Below are 14,984 nucleotides of genomic sequence, written 5' to 3'. Positions count from 1 at the left end.
AAGGTGATTTTAAAACTACATGAGTAATGATTGACAGATTCCATATTCTGCAATCAACCAGTTAGTATCCAAGCACTCATGAAATCACTCTGCCACTACCCAAACACTTATAAAATTACCCAAGCACTACCCATGCACTCTCCCAATCAACTAAACACTACCCATGTATCCTGCAATAAACCAAGCACTGATAAATTCATACCTTCAATTACCCATGTAGTACCCATGCACGCCTCTAATCACCCAGCCAGTACCATGTACTCATCCAATCACTCTGCCAATACCCAAGCACTTATAAATTAACCATGCACTCTCCTTGCAGCACTCTAATCATCCAGCCACTACCAATGTACTCATGTAATACCCAGGCACTAATACATGAAGTGCTACAGTCACCAGTGCACTTCCCATACAATCCTCTAACTGCCTAGACACTGGTGAGAGATCTTTCATGTATCAATGATTTATTTTCGTCCCCCTTCTCAAGGTTTTAGATAGGAAAATCAGGAGGGTTTGTCTAAATCTTCTAATGTTGAGTTGCCAGTTAGGAGTCATAGACCTCCTGTTTACCTTCAGGAATATGATAGATCTTAACTATTTTTTGTTTGTTCTAGAGTTGTCAGTTAGGAGTCGTAGACCTCCTGTTTATCTTCAGGATACTGATTGATCCTGAATCCTGCTTGTCTTCAAAGTGATGTTAGACTTTGACTTTTCTGCTTTTCTTCTCTTCTTTTCCTTTATTGTTTTTCTTATTTTCTCTATTTCATATTAAGGGAAGAGGATATGATGTGACGTGTATGCTCTTACCTTGTTTGGAGCTTCATAGCTCCATTCGTTCTTCCTTCTTGAATGGTAGGCTGACGGCACTCGACGACTGACAGTTGCAGCTGTCTCGTCGAGGTGTTTGGATGCCAGGTTGTGCTTACAGTAAAAGTACGTACCTTTACTTGCTGGCTCCGTGTCTTCTTCATCTACTTATCATCTTAACAATTTTCGCGACGATCTTATCACCTCTGGGACCTCCTAAGCACAACCTGGTGTAATTTCCTTCTTCTTATGATCTTTCTCGCCTTCTCAACGCTTCGTGGGACGCAGGTTCTGATGTCTTCTCTCAACGTTTGACTTTGGTTCTTTCCTACTTTTCGAGGTACTGTTTCCCTGTTTTTTTGGCTTTTGGTTTCCTGCAGCCATTGAGGCACGCGCTACACTACTGTTTGCAGTGACGCCTGCGGTGATGTGTTACCCTACATCACTGGAACGCACCGCTCACTGTCACAATTCCTTACGTCTTCTGCACAACGTACGCAACTTCACGTTCATTGCAGACATTTTGTTTTTGTATTTCGATCTTTATTTAATTAAGATCAGTGACATTTACATTGGACTTCTTCAATAGACTTCGCTGCTGGATTGGTTTTATCCAAGTTTTCACCATTTATACGGTATTGTTTACTTCAGTATTGCTTACATTGAACCACAGTGACACCAAGTGGTCTTTCTTGGTATTGTTTCCTCCATTCTTTACAGTTATCTACGGAGATTGGTACAGCTGTATTTCACACAATTACAGTGATCCTCACATCCTGTTTTTTTTTCTGCAAGTGCAGTTACCCACGGTGATCTGCACACCTCGTTCAGACTCATTTATTGATTTCTTTTCATTCAAGTTATGCTTATAGCCAAACGTTCTTAGCTTATTACTGAATTTACTGTTTTTAGATAACTGTTATGTCTGGTTTATTCTACACTTATTCATCTGTGTTTGGTAGGCCATGGCTGCTAATTCCTCAAATGTAATTTTTCTGCCAATGTTTCTTTCCCAGCTAGGTTCGCCACCTATAATTTAGGAAGATTGGATTGAAATGTTACACAATTACATTGTGCCTCTAGATGGTAATAATGTTTTCCCTGACAGGAAAAAAGCTTTGTTATTGAGTGCGTTAGGTAATGAGGGACAACGTGTATTTAAATATTTACCTGTAGCTATGGGACCGAATAGACAACCAATGGACGATGTATTCAAGGAAGCGATTAAGAGACTTGAGACAAGATTCTCTAAGAAAGAAAATTTAGTGTTGGTAAGATACAAGTTTTATACACAACCACAATTAGAAGGTGAAAGCATTGATGATTTTGTTTCTAGGTTACGTGAATTATCTGTTAAGTGTTGTTTTGGCATTATGACGGAAGAACTGATTCGTGACCAGTTAATTGTTCAATGTCGCGATAGGAAAATACAAGAAAGGTTGTGGGCCGCTAAAGATCCTTCTTTGAAAGAGTCTATTGATGTGGCCAAAGTCATTGAAGCATTTCAAAAATGTATAAAAGAATTGAGCAAGAAGGATAAAATGTCACAAGAAGTAGCTGATATTGAATCAAATGATGATTGCTTTGATGTTAATGCTGTATAAAAAAAAGGTTTTAAACCTACCAAAGTTCTGGAGAGCACATCTAAGTCTCAGACCAGAGAATGTTTGCGGTGTGGCAGTCATTACTATTTAGCTGATTTTAAGAAATGTTTTGCTATTGACCAGACTTGCCACAAGTGTGGCAAGAAAGGACACTATTCTAGGATGTGTAGGCAACAGGATGCCTCTGAAAAATCTAAGTCCAAAGTGAATGTTGTTCAATTGAGTAATGATATTAAATCGACTGCAAATAGGGTCTTAGTGGTGTGTGAGATGTTCGACCAAACATTGATGGGAGTTACTCAAGACTCTCCAAGATTGAATAGACCTACTGCTGTATTTAATGTTTGTGGCAAAGATGTAACCTTGCTGGCTGATTCAGGTTCCATGGTCACAATCATTCCTGAGTTTTTGTTTTGATCTACTTGGGTGAATGTCTCTTTGTTGGACAAAGATATCAACCCAGTAGGTTACCAAGGTCAGTCTATAGATGTAATTGGGTACATGCCTGGTCAGATTTCCTTTGGTTCACATACCAATCTGGGCAAAGTCTATGTGGCTAAGGGGGGTCCCCCAATCTTGGGTTGGATACACCAATATGACCTTCACATTGTCATTAATCCCAGGGTTCCAAACCAAATAATTGTTGTATCAGATGACATAAAAGTTCATGACATTCTTAGATACTCTTACAGAGTGTTCGAGGATATACTTGGTTGTGTCGAAGGATATTAGCATCAAATCATTCTCAAGCATGATGCGTCCCCAATACAACACAAATTGCGGAAGGTTCCTCTATCTGTGAGGCAGAGTCTCAAAGATTTGTTGGATGATTTATTAAAATCTGGAGTCATTGAACCTGTAGCGGAGTCCGCTTGGATTTCTCCAGTAATTTTGATGCTCAAATCTGATCATCGACTTTGTTTCTGCATTGATCTCAGGTCCTTAATTAGAGACATTGTTACTGACATATTCCCACTGCCTAATATAAATGAGCTGTTGCAGTATGTTGGTGGTAGTAAGTACTTTCTCAAAATTGATCTACGAAGTGCTTATAATCAAATCAAATTGCACCCAGACTCTAAGTACCTTACAGCATTCATCACAACGGAAGGCGTCTTTCAGTTCACTCGTATGCCCTTTGGGTTAGCTTTGGCTGCAAGTGTCTTCCAAAAAATGATGTTGAATATGCTCAAAGGTCTGTCTGGTGTAGTCTACTTCTAAGACGACATTTTGGTGTCAGGGAAAACCATTCAAGAACACAGTGCATCTCTTAGACAAGTTTTGTGGAAACTTGAACAGCAGGGTCTAACAGTCAATAAAGAAAAGTGTCATTTCCTCACCAATCAAGTTGATTACTTGGGGTATTCTATATCCAGTGGTGTAATTTCTCCTAAAAAGAATTTGTTGGAAGCCATAAGAATTGCCCTGTTTCCAAGAGACAAGTACCAACTCAGGTCGTTCCTGGGACTTGTAGACTACTATGCTTAATTTGTACGGGGCTTTGCTTATTTATCAGAACCTTTGAGGAAACTTCTTCATAAAGGTTGTAAATTTGTTTGGGGCAGTGAAGAGTCTAAAGCCTTTTCAAGAATAAAGGAGCAAATTTGCAATGCTGGCATTCTTGCGCCTTTCAGTGTTTCTTGCAAATCATTTCTAACAGTTGATGCTAGCTTGACTGGTATAGGTATGGTACTTTCCCAAGTTCAGAGAGGTAATTAGAGGACAACTGCATTTGCATCGAGGACCCTTACACAAGCTGAAAGGAATTATTCAGTGATAGAGCGTGAGGCTCTTGCTGCAGCCTGGGGAGTGGAGTACTTCAGGGTATGTTTGTAGGGTTCTAGGCTTGTATTAAGAACCAATCACAGACCTCTAATGAAAATTCTGTTGGCAGGCGGTGCTGGGAAAGGTTCAGCGCGGCTTGCCAGATTTGCTGCGAGGTTACAGGAGTACCTTTATGATGTTGAATTTATTCATGGCTGGAGGAACCTACAAGCTGATTACTTGTCCCGCATGTCACTTGATTGGGAAACAGTGGGCAAAGAAGTAGTCAAGAAACTGGAAAGTGAGGAAGCTGTTGCCTTTGTTTTTGATGTATGTGAATGCAGTTTGGGTTCTTTCTCTAAATCACAGTGGTCCAAAGCCATGATCAATGATTCTGTTTTGCAAGATGTTATTGTGCTCATCAAGAATGGTTCACCTCATGAGAGTATGGTCTCAACACCTGTGAGAACGTATTGGAAATTGTTAGATGAACTCTCTCTGAGCGGTAAAGATGTCATTATGAGAGGTGAGAGATTAGTGCCTCCTGTAGACCTCGGTTGCATATTTTTAAACTAGCACATGAGGGTCACTTGGGACAAGGTATGACCATCAGACGTATCAAACAGGATTTCTGGTGGCCTGCTATGGATGATCAAATTAGACACTGGGTGGTTGATTGTTCTCTCTGTAAAGAGAGTGAGAAGAGATTGAAAGTTTGTCCTCAGAGTTCAATGGGGCACATTGAAGATCCTGGGAAACTGTGGCATACCATTTGCCTTGATTTTATTGGTCCTCTTTCTGAGTTACCTTTGGACGTGAGATTAGCCGTGGATCTGCATTCGAGATGGCTGTATCTTGACTCAATGTCTAGGATTGGTGTGTTGAAGGATTTGTTCTTGCATGAGGGTATTCCGCAAGTTTTACTCACTGACAATGGGACTCAACTCAGTTCTGGAGAGATGCGTTGTTTTTTGGAGAAGTGCGGTGTGAGGCATTCATGTACTTCTCTTTACAATCCCTGGGGAATGGTATCGTAGAAAGGGCGAACAGACTTGTTAAGGGTACCATACAACATGCCCTAGTCAATGGTTTGGCTCCCAAGTGTCTTGTCCAAGACATGTTGTGGGCTTATTGTACTACTCCCCACAGTGTTACTTTGAAGTCTCCATTCTTTGTTATAAGGGGCGTCTTCCTGGTTCATGTCTTGTACAATCTTGGCTCAAACCTTTGGTATCATCTGATAAGGAGCCAGTTTTTGATAACTCTCTCTCTAGAATCTCAGTTGGCGATTGGGTCAAATTGAAGTCTGGAAGGATTAGGAGTGGTCTCACTAAGTTTAAAGGATCTTTTGGTGTTGTCAGTGTGGGAAAGTATTTTGTTGTCATTGAAGGAGAACGTTGGAATTTACGCAGAGTGGCTTTGTACCAAAAAGGTGGTTCAGTTTCCAAGGGTGCCACAGATGAAGAAGGTTGTTCTGGAGTAATGTATATGCCAGATAAGGTTATGGAGCATGATGCTCAGCCCAGTCTGGTGAGAGATCTTTCATGTATCAATGATTTATTTTCGTCCCCCTTCTCAAGGTTTTAGATAGGAAAATCAGGAGGGTTTGTCTAAATCTTCTAATGTTGAGTTGCCAGTTAGGAGTCATAGACCTCCTGTTTACCTTCAGGAATATGATAGATCTTAACTATTTTTTGTTTGTTCTAGAGTTGTCAGTTAGGAGTCGTAGACCTCCTGTTTATCTTCAGGATACTGATTGATCCTGAATCCTGCTTGTCTTCAAAGTGATGTTCGACTTTGACTTTTCTGCTTTTCTTCTCTTCTTTTCCTTTATTGTTTTTCTTATTTTCTCTATTTCATATTAAGGGAAGAGGATATGATGTGACGCGTATGCTCTTACCTTGTTTGGAGCTTCATAGCTCCATTCGTTCTTCCTTCTAGAATGGTAGGCTGACGGCATTCGGCGACTGGCAGTTGCAGCTGTCTCGTCGAGGAGATCGGACGCCAGGTTGTGCTTACAGTAAAAGTACTTACCTTTACTTGCTGGCTCCCGTGTCTTCTTCATCTACTTATCATCTTAACACAGGCCTTGTCAATCCTGAAGGCAGAGTGCTTGGTTTTGTGTGAGAGGGTGCCCGTGCATGAGCAAGACCCCTCTGCAGCTTTCTGAATCTATTCTCTGTAGCTGTTCTGTGATGCAGCCAGACCATATACTCTTAAGTGCATTATAACCTTGCGGTGAATGCTACCTTTGGAATGGCTGCATGGAAACATGTCGTGTTTGGTGTTAAACACTTTGGAATCCTACCCCCGCCAGTTCTGGTGGTGGGGGTAGAATTCCACCCTTCTAGAGGGAGACGACATGTACAGACTTACCTAACCGGTAATAGTTTATCAGAGCCCTGGTATAACAACATGGATGCTACAGACATGGGTCCGACCTCCTGCTGCTGGCCGAAACTCCAGCAGGGGAGGCCTGGACTATAGGTTTCCTGTCACAGGGAGGTGTAACTACCTCCCAGACAGGCTTTAGTGTATTGGGACTGGGTGGATGCATTCATAGAATGCTTTTCAGACAGTGCTGGGCACACTTGGTGTCCCTGTGCATATCTCAGTTCAAACCAGTTGCAGGGGCACTCAGCCCCTGCTTTGGCATGAAACTGGACAAAGGGAAAGGGGTGTAGCCACCCCCCTCCCTGGATCCTCCCATAGGTGGGTCCCCAGAGTATGTCCAACCCCCATCTTAGTATAAGTATAGGAGCCAGGGCCTCATTTATGAGGCTGTGCGTCACTTTTACGCCGCCGGTGCGTCACTTTTTGTGACGCACCAGAGGCGTAAAAAAAGTGTCTCGTTGTGCCATATTTATAAAGTGACGCATCTAGGTAGATGCGTCACTTTGTAAACCCCTGCACCACATCATACCTGCACCAGGTATAATGTATGCAAGAGGGGGCGTATTGACGCAAGGAAGGGTCATAGAAGTGACGCAGTGAAATCTATGAGATTTCACTGCATCACTTTTAGGACGCCTTTGCGTCAAAATCTTGCACCTGCCTCACAGCAGGCGTAAGACTGACGCAGGCCCTTTCACATGGGGCTTGCTCCATGTGAAAGGACGCATTGCTGGAGTTGCGTCACTTTTGTGACACACTGCAGCAATGCGTCACTTTTGCCATACAGATACGTCACAAATACTAACGTATCTGTAACTCCTTGCGACATGATGCGTCATACATTAAATATAACGCATCAGGAATGTCGCAAGGAGTGCGCATTGAGAAGTGACGCATCGCTGATTTCACGCAGCGATGCGTCATTTCTCATAAATGAGGCCCCCAGTCCTTAGGACTTCAGATTACACCAGGACGAAACTCTGCAACATATATCCTGGAAGTTGGACATTCTATATCGACTAGAAGATGGAAGAATCTCCCTTGGGATCAAGGAGTGACTCCCCTGTTCAAACAGGCACCAAAGAAGCATCTTGCCAGTCTGCATTTCCAAGGCTCCCGCCGGAACCTGATGGATTTGTGACTCAGGATATGGACTTCCAGACTTTTCAGAGGTCGACACGAGATCCCAGCAAAGCTAAGACCCATTGCCCTTACGAGTGAAGTGGGACTGGAACTCCTGCACATGGTGCACATTTGCAAGTGCATCGACTTTCCAAGCTTTCCCGAAGTTGTGAATTAGGCTACTTGTAGTCCAAGCCCTGAGCTCCCTTTGCATCAAATATTGTGGGCCTACACTCCACAAGTGTTCCATGAGCCCGCTTCTAGCATTTCTGCTCGAGGCCCCTTCGCGATCCCTGGTCCGTCGGCTGGTGGGTCTCCCAGAAGGTTACTCTTCTGTTACTTGGGCTTTCCTGGTTGCTCCAGACGTGCCCTGACTCCCCTCCAAAGGGTGAATCCCTCAGACCTTGCTGGTCTGCACCGAAGCCAATCTCTGCTTTCTGCGTGGATTGCTGTTGCCAAGGCTTGTTGAGTCCAATATGGAAACTGACACTGCAGCACTTGACATCCTCTGTGGGACAGCTCGAATCCATATAGATTATAGGCAACTAAAATCCTTGCCAGTCTGCATTTCCTAGGCTCCCACCGGATCCCTATGGATTTGTGACTCAGGACACAGACTTCCAGACTTCTCAGAGGTCGACACGAGATCCCAGCAAAGCTAAGACCCATTGCCCTTATGAGTGACGTGGGACTGGAACTCCTAGACACGGTGCACATTTGCAAGTGCAACGCCTTCCCGAGTTTCTCGAAGTTGTGCATTTGGCTACTTGTAGTCCAAGCCCCGAGCTCCATCTGCACAGAAGATTCTGGGCCTACACTCCACGAGTGTTCCCTGAGCTCGCTTTTAGCATTTCTGCTCGAGGCCTCTTGGCGATCCCTGGTCTGTCGACTAGTGGGTCCCCCCGAAAGTAACTCTTCTTTTTCTTGGGCTTTCCTGGTTGCTCCAGGTGTGCCCTGACTCCCCACCAAAGGGTGAGTCCCTCAGACCTTGCTTGTCTGCACCAAAGCCAATCCCTGCTTTCTGCATGGGTTGCTGTTGCTAAGGCTTGTTTGGACCAATCCGTAAACTGACACCTCAGCACTCGACTTCCTTCATGGGACAGCTTGAATCTAGCTCCTGGTCATCATCAATGCCTCCTAGTCCTCGTGGCTGAAGAGTCAAGCTGCACCTTCTTCACCTGAAATCACCCGACATCGGTTGGCATCTTCTCATCGACTTCCTGGTCACTGGCAAGTGACCCAGACTCTGTCCCCTCTGCTTTCAAGTTCTTCAGATCTCTGATCCAGCCTTGCATCCACGTGGACGCTTTCCACTTGGTCGTCTGCAGCGCTTTTCTGCAACTCGCCATTGAAATCGATGACGAAACCCGACACGAAAAGACACCTATGCACCCGGCTTCCCTGGGTGAGGTAACTCGAGTACTCCGGTGCGCCCATGGGTGGTGACTCTAGAACCTCTAGTTCTAAAGGGGTTTGCTCCAAGTCCTCTTCTAAGTGTCCCTAAGCTGTAAATTTCCAACAGCGACTTTCCTCATAGAAATTAATGGTGATTCCGGCTGTGTTTAGACACTGCACGCATCCCCCGTGGGTCCCCTGTGTCACATTCCTGGTGGCTCCAGCAGTTTTAAGGCTCCAGGCATTGTATCTATGTCAGTCGTGGTTCTTATACCACTTTCTTAATATATGGCTTGGTACGCCCCTAGGGCTCAATGCATTTTGTGCTAATTTACTGTGTGCTCTTAATTTTACCTATGTACTTTTGCCTCTAGTCTCAAAGAGACTAGAGGGATGTGTTTAGAATAAATACATATATTTTATATATATACCTGGTGTGGTTCTCCTTTCATTTGGTCATTCATGAGATTATAGACTGGTAAAGCAAGCTGCTTTACATTCCTTCAAGACTTAGCCTGAAGGCTGCTCTCCACAGCTACCACTAGGATCACTTTCTATATCCCCTTCGATGCTCATGACGAGCTCAGCTCGTCAAGCAGTACACTGCTCGTGTGCTCATGACGAGCTGAGCTCGTCATGAACAATGGGAATAAATGAGAGCCAGCACAGAGGGAAAATTGCTGCAGCACTGATCAGGTTAAAGGTTGTCTATAAACCTACCATCAATAAGGGTTGTTTGGACTGGTGCAAGGGGCCCACTAGACTAGTTGACAGCATATGCCAGGCCAACTTCTCACACCAGGTAGTTCCCATGAAGACCAGCAATCCCCCTGTCACTACCCATGCACTCCTCCAATCACCCATCCAGCATCATGTACTTATCCAATCACTCCACCAAAACTCAAGCACTTATAAATCACCATGCACTCACATTGCAGTACTCTAATCATCAAGTCACTACCCATGTATTCATGCATTGACCTAGGCACTAACACATGCAGAGCTACAATCTCCTGAGCACTATCCATTCAGACCTCTAACCATCTACACTACTAATTCATTCCTCCAATTACCCAGGTAGTGCCCATGCAGTCCAGCAATCCTCCTGTCACTACCCATGCACTCCTCCAATCACCAACCCAGCATCATGTACTTATCCAATCACTCTGCCAAAACCCAAGCATTTATAAATTCACCACGCACTCTCCTTCAAGTACTTTAATCATCCAATCATTACCGATGTACTAATGCAATGCCCCAGGTACTAATAAATGCCCTTCCACAATCACCGGTGTACTACTCATGCAGTCTTCTAACCACTACACACACCTCATTTGTACCTTTAATTATCCAGGTAGTACCCATGCAATCCAGCAACACCCATCATTTCCCATGCACTCCTCCAATCACCCATCCAGCAGTATGCCCAACAATCCCCCTGTCACTCCTGGTGCACTCTTCCAATGACCCAGACAGCACCATGTACTTATCACCCATGCACTAACACATGTAGAGCTACAATATCCTTAGCACTACCCATGCAGTCCTCTAATCAATTAGACACTACTCATTCTGTCCTTCAACTTTAAATCCATGCAGTCCTCTTATCACCTACACACTTCTCATTCGCTCCTTCAATTACCCAGGTAGTACCCATGCAGTCCAGCAATCCCCCTGTCACTCCCCATGCACTACTCTAATCACCCAGGCAGCCCCATATTCCTATCCAGTCACTCAGCCAATTCTCAAGCAGTTGTAAATTCAATCTCCTTGCAGTACTCTAATCATCGAGTCAGTACCCATGTACTCATGCAATGATCCAGGCACTAACTCATGCACTGCTACAGTCCCCTGAGCACTGCCCATGCAGTCCTTTAATCACCTACACACTGCTCATTCACACCTTCAATTACTTCGGTAGCACCCATGCAGTCCAGCATCCTCCCTGTCTCTCCCCTTGCAGTCCTCCAATCACCCGGCCAGTACCATATACTTATCCAATCACTCTGTCAAAACCCAATCACTTATAAATTCATCATGCACTCTCCTAGCCATACTCTAATCATCCAGTCAATAACCATGTACTCATGCAATGACCCAGGCACTAACTCATGCACTGCTACAATTCCCAGAGCACTAACAATGCAGACCTCTAGCCACCTATACACTGTTGATTCACTCCTCCAATTACTCATGTAGTTCCCATGCAGTCCAGCAATCCCTCTGTCACTACCCATGCACTCCTCCGATCAACCATCCAGCATCATGTACTTATCCAATCACTCCGCCAAAATCCAAGCACTTATAAAATCACCGTGCACTCTCTTTGCAGTACTTTAATGATCCATTCACTACCCATGTATTCATGCAATGACCCAGGCACTAACTCATGCACTGCTTCATTCCCCTGATACGGACCTCTAACCACCCACACACTACTGATTCACTCCTCCAATACCTAGGTAGTACCTATGCAATCCAGCAATCCCCCTGTCACTACCCATGCATTCCTCCAGTCAACCATCCAGCATCATGTACCTATCCAATCACTCTGCCAAAACCCAACCACTTATAAAATCACCATGTACTCTTCTTGCAGCACAGTAATCATCCAGTCACTACCCATGTACTCATGCAATGAGCCAGGCACTGACTAATGCATTGCTACAATCCTCCATGCACTACCCATGCAGTCCTCTAACCACCTACACACTAATGATTCACTCCTCCAATTACCCAGGTAGTACCCATGCAGTCCAGCAATCCTCCTGTCACGACCCATGCACTCCTCCAATCACCAATCCAGCATCATGTACTTATCCAATAAATCTGCCAAAACCCAAGCATTTATAAATTCACCATGCACTCTCCTTCAAGTACTCTAATCATCCAATCAGTGCCATTGTACGCATGCAATGACCTAGGCACTAATACATGCACTTCCACAATCATCTTTCCACTACTCATTAAGTATGGGCGAATTTAATGCGAAATGGCAAAAAATATGCGAGTTCGCTGATTTTCCCGCGAACACGCAGATTTTTTTGCCATTTTGTGACACATGTGTCTGTAACTTTGCCACCGCGCCGAAAGGCGCCAAGATCCCTCGAGTGAGCTGTCCATCATAGTGAGGTAAGGGCGGGAAGATGTTGCATACCCTAGTATGTGTGGGGCGGGGCTTCTATGCGAGTTCACATGCCTCTTGTTTATAAAGGGTCAGAGATCGATCAGAGCACCAGATGAGGAGAAAGCAGCCTCCTGGTCACAGGAGGTACACGGGGATTGCGCTCGAGAAACTCGTGGATGCAAAGACCTCCATCAAGGATTACATCCAATTGTAGGTGGTAGATATGGGAAGGAAGCACACCTGCCTAGCCTCGACCGTGCTCACTAGTTGTTTGGGCACCAAGGTTCCTCGAGTGAGGTGTCCATCATAGTGAGGAAAGGGCGGGAAACCGTTGCATACCCTAGTGTGTGTGGGGCGGGGCTTTTATGCGAGTTCACATGCCTCTTGTTTATAAAGGGTCAGAGACCGATCAGAGCACCAGATGAAAAGGAAGCAGCCTCCTGGTCACAGCAGTACGCAGGGATTGCGCTTGAGAAACTTGTGGATGCACAGACCTCCATCAAGCATTCCATCTAATTGTAGGCGGTAGATATAGGGAGAAAGCACACCTGCCTAGCCTCGACCGTGCTCACTAGTTGCTTGGGCTTATTATAATGCGTGACTGAATTTGAACTTCAACTCGGGCACCTGCTTTATTTATATCTGTAAGTGCTTCGTGTTGAGGTTTAATTTTTGTGACAGGAGCATCGTGCCAAAATAAATCCTGCCTGCATATATTTATCCACGAAGATGCCACCCTCTCCTGCAAAAAAATGAACAAAAAAAAAATCTGCCCACAAGGGGATTTGTGGATTTTCTGCAATTTCGCGCGATTCGCAGATTGCGAAATTGCCGAAAAACCGCAAAATCCGGGAGCGGAACGGATTTTGCGCCCACACTTACTACTCATGCAGTCTTCTAACTACTTATACACTACTCATTCGCACCTTCAATTATCCAGGTAGTACCCATGCAGTCCAGCAATTTATTTTGAAAGTTTTATAGAGCGCGAACAAGATCCTTGCAGATATCAGAGCGTTTTACACGCAGATGGCATAAAACAGATAAAGAGTTCAACAAAATATAATGCAAAGATGAACAAAACAAATTGAAAAAATTTAAATAAGGTGAGGTAGCAGCGGTGATTAGGTGGTCAACTGTACACAAATAAAGGAATAAAAGTTAAACAAATATATCAAGCAAAGATGAGAAAACAAATTAAGCAAATGTAAAACAAGGTGAGGTAGCAGCGGTGTATGGGTGGTCAACTGTACATACTTTTTGGAGGAGACATAATGAGAACTAGAGTACAGTAGTCTAAATTCATGTGAATTTAGCTAAGAAGAGAGATTTTACTTCTTTCTTGAAGGAAGCCGTGGATGAGATAAGTCTGATTTCTTGAGGAAGGGAATTCCAGATCCTGGGGGCCAACCCAGAGAAGGAGCGTTAATATGTCTTCTTCTTGTGAAATCATTGGGTTTCAAGAGAAGGTTTTCTGCGCTTCTTGTAGCTCTTGAGCCACCCGAGATAGTCAGTTTCTGAGCGAGGTAGCTGGGTGAGTTGTGGTATATGGCCTTGTGTGTCATGCATGCGATTTTCAGGTGTATTCTAGCTTCGTATGGTAGCCAGTTCAGGGATCTTAAGTCGGGAGAGATGTGTGACCGTTTTTTTGAGCCCGTGATAGGTCTGGCTGCAGCATTAATAGAGGCTTTTAATGGTGCGGTAGTCGATAAGGGGAGGCCACAGAGGGCAACCCTTCCATACTAGGGCTTGGACTGCAGTTCTAAAGTCATTTGTAGGGAGGAAAAGTTTCAGCTTTCTCGGCTCATTCACAAGTTCAATTACCCAGATAGTTTCCATGCAGCCCAAAAATCCCCCTGTCACTCCTGGTGCACTCTTCCAATGACCCAGCCAGCACCATGTACTTATCCAATCACTCTGACAATACCCATGCAATTATAAATTCGCCATTCACTCTCCTTGCAGTACTCTAATCATCCCATCAGTACCCATGTACTCATGCATTGCCCCAGGCAGTAACCATGCACTGCTACAATCACATGTGCATTACCCATGCAGTTCTCTATTCACCTAGACACTGCTCATTCACACAGTCAATTACCCAGGTAGTACCCATGCAGTCCAGCAATCACCCTCTCACTATCCATGCACTCCTCCAATCACACAGCCAGTACCATGTACCTATCCAATCACTCTGCCAATACCCAAGCACTTATACATTCACCATGCACTTTCCTTGCAGTACTCTAATCATCCAGTCAGTACCATGTACACTTGCATTGACCAAGGCAGTAACCATGCACTGCTAAAATCACCTGTGCACTACTCATGCAGTCCTCTAACCACCTAGACACTGCTCATTTGTACATTAATTTCATCAGATAGTACACATGCAGTGCAGCAGTCACCCTCTCACTACACATGCACTTCTCTAATTACCCCGCCAACACTATGTACTTATCCAATCACTCCCCCAAAACCCAAGCACTATTAAAATTCTCCATACACTCTCCATGCAGACTCTAATCATCCAGTCACTACCCATGTACTCATGCAATGACCCAGGCACTAACACATGCACTGCTGCAATCACATGTTCACTTGTCATACAATCCTCTTTCTGCCTAGACACTGCTCATTCACACTTTCAATTACCCATGTAGTTTCCATGCAGTCCACCAATCCCCCTGTCACTCCCCGTGCACTATTCCAATGACCCAGCCAGCACTATTTACTTATCCAATCACTCCGCCAATACCCAAGCAATTATA

At 44.5% G+C, this 14,984-nt stretch overlaps 1 protein-coding gene across 3 annotated transcripts in view; it reads left to right on the top strand.

Annotated features, from left to right (window-relative positions):
* LOC147692380 (cytochrome P450 2A13-like) overlaps positions 1-14,984 on the top strand; it is a 1,200,227-nt gene that overhangs the window by 911,267 nt on the left and 273,976 nt on the right. The window lies entirely within an intron of this gene.

Source organism: Lissotriton vulgaris, chromosome 9 (genome assembly GCF_964263255.1).
Source record: "Lissotriton vulgaris chromosome 9, aLisVul1.2, whole genome shotgun sequence".
In the NCBI taxonomy this organism is placed as follows: Eukaryota; Metazoa; Chordata; class Amphibia; order Caudata; family Salamandridae; genus Lissotriton; species Lissotriton vulgaris.
The sequence above is the reverse complement of the archived record's forward strand: the minus strand, read 5'-3'. Positions and strand labels throughout refer to the sequence as shown.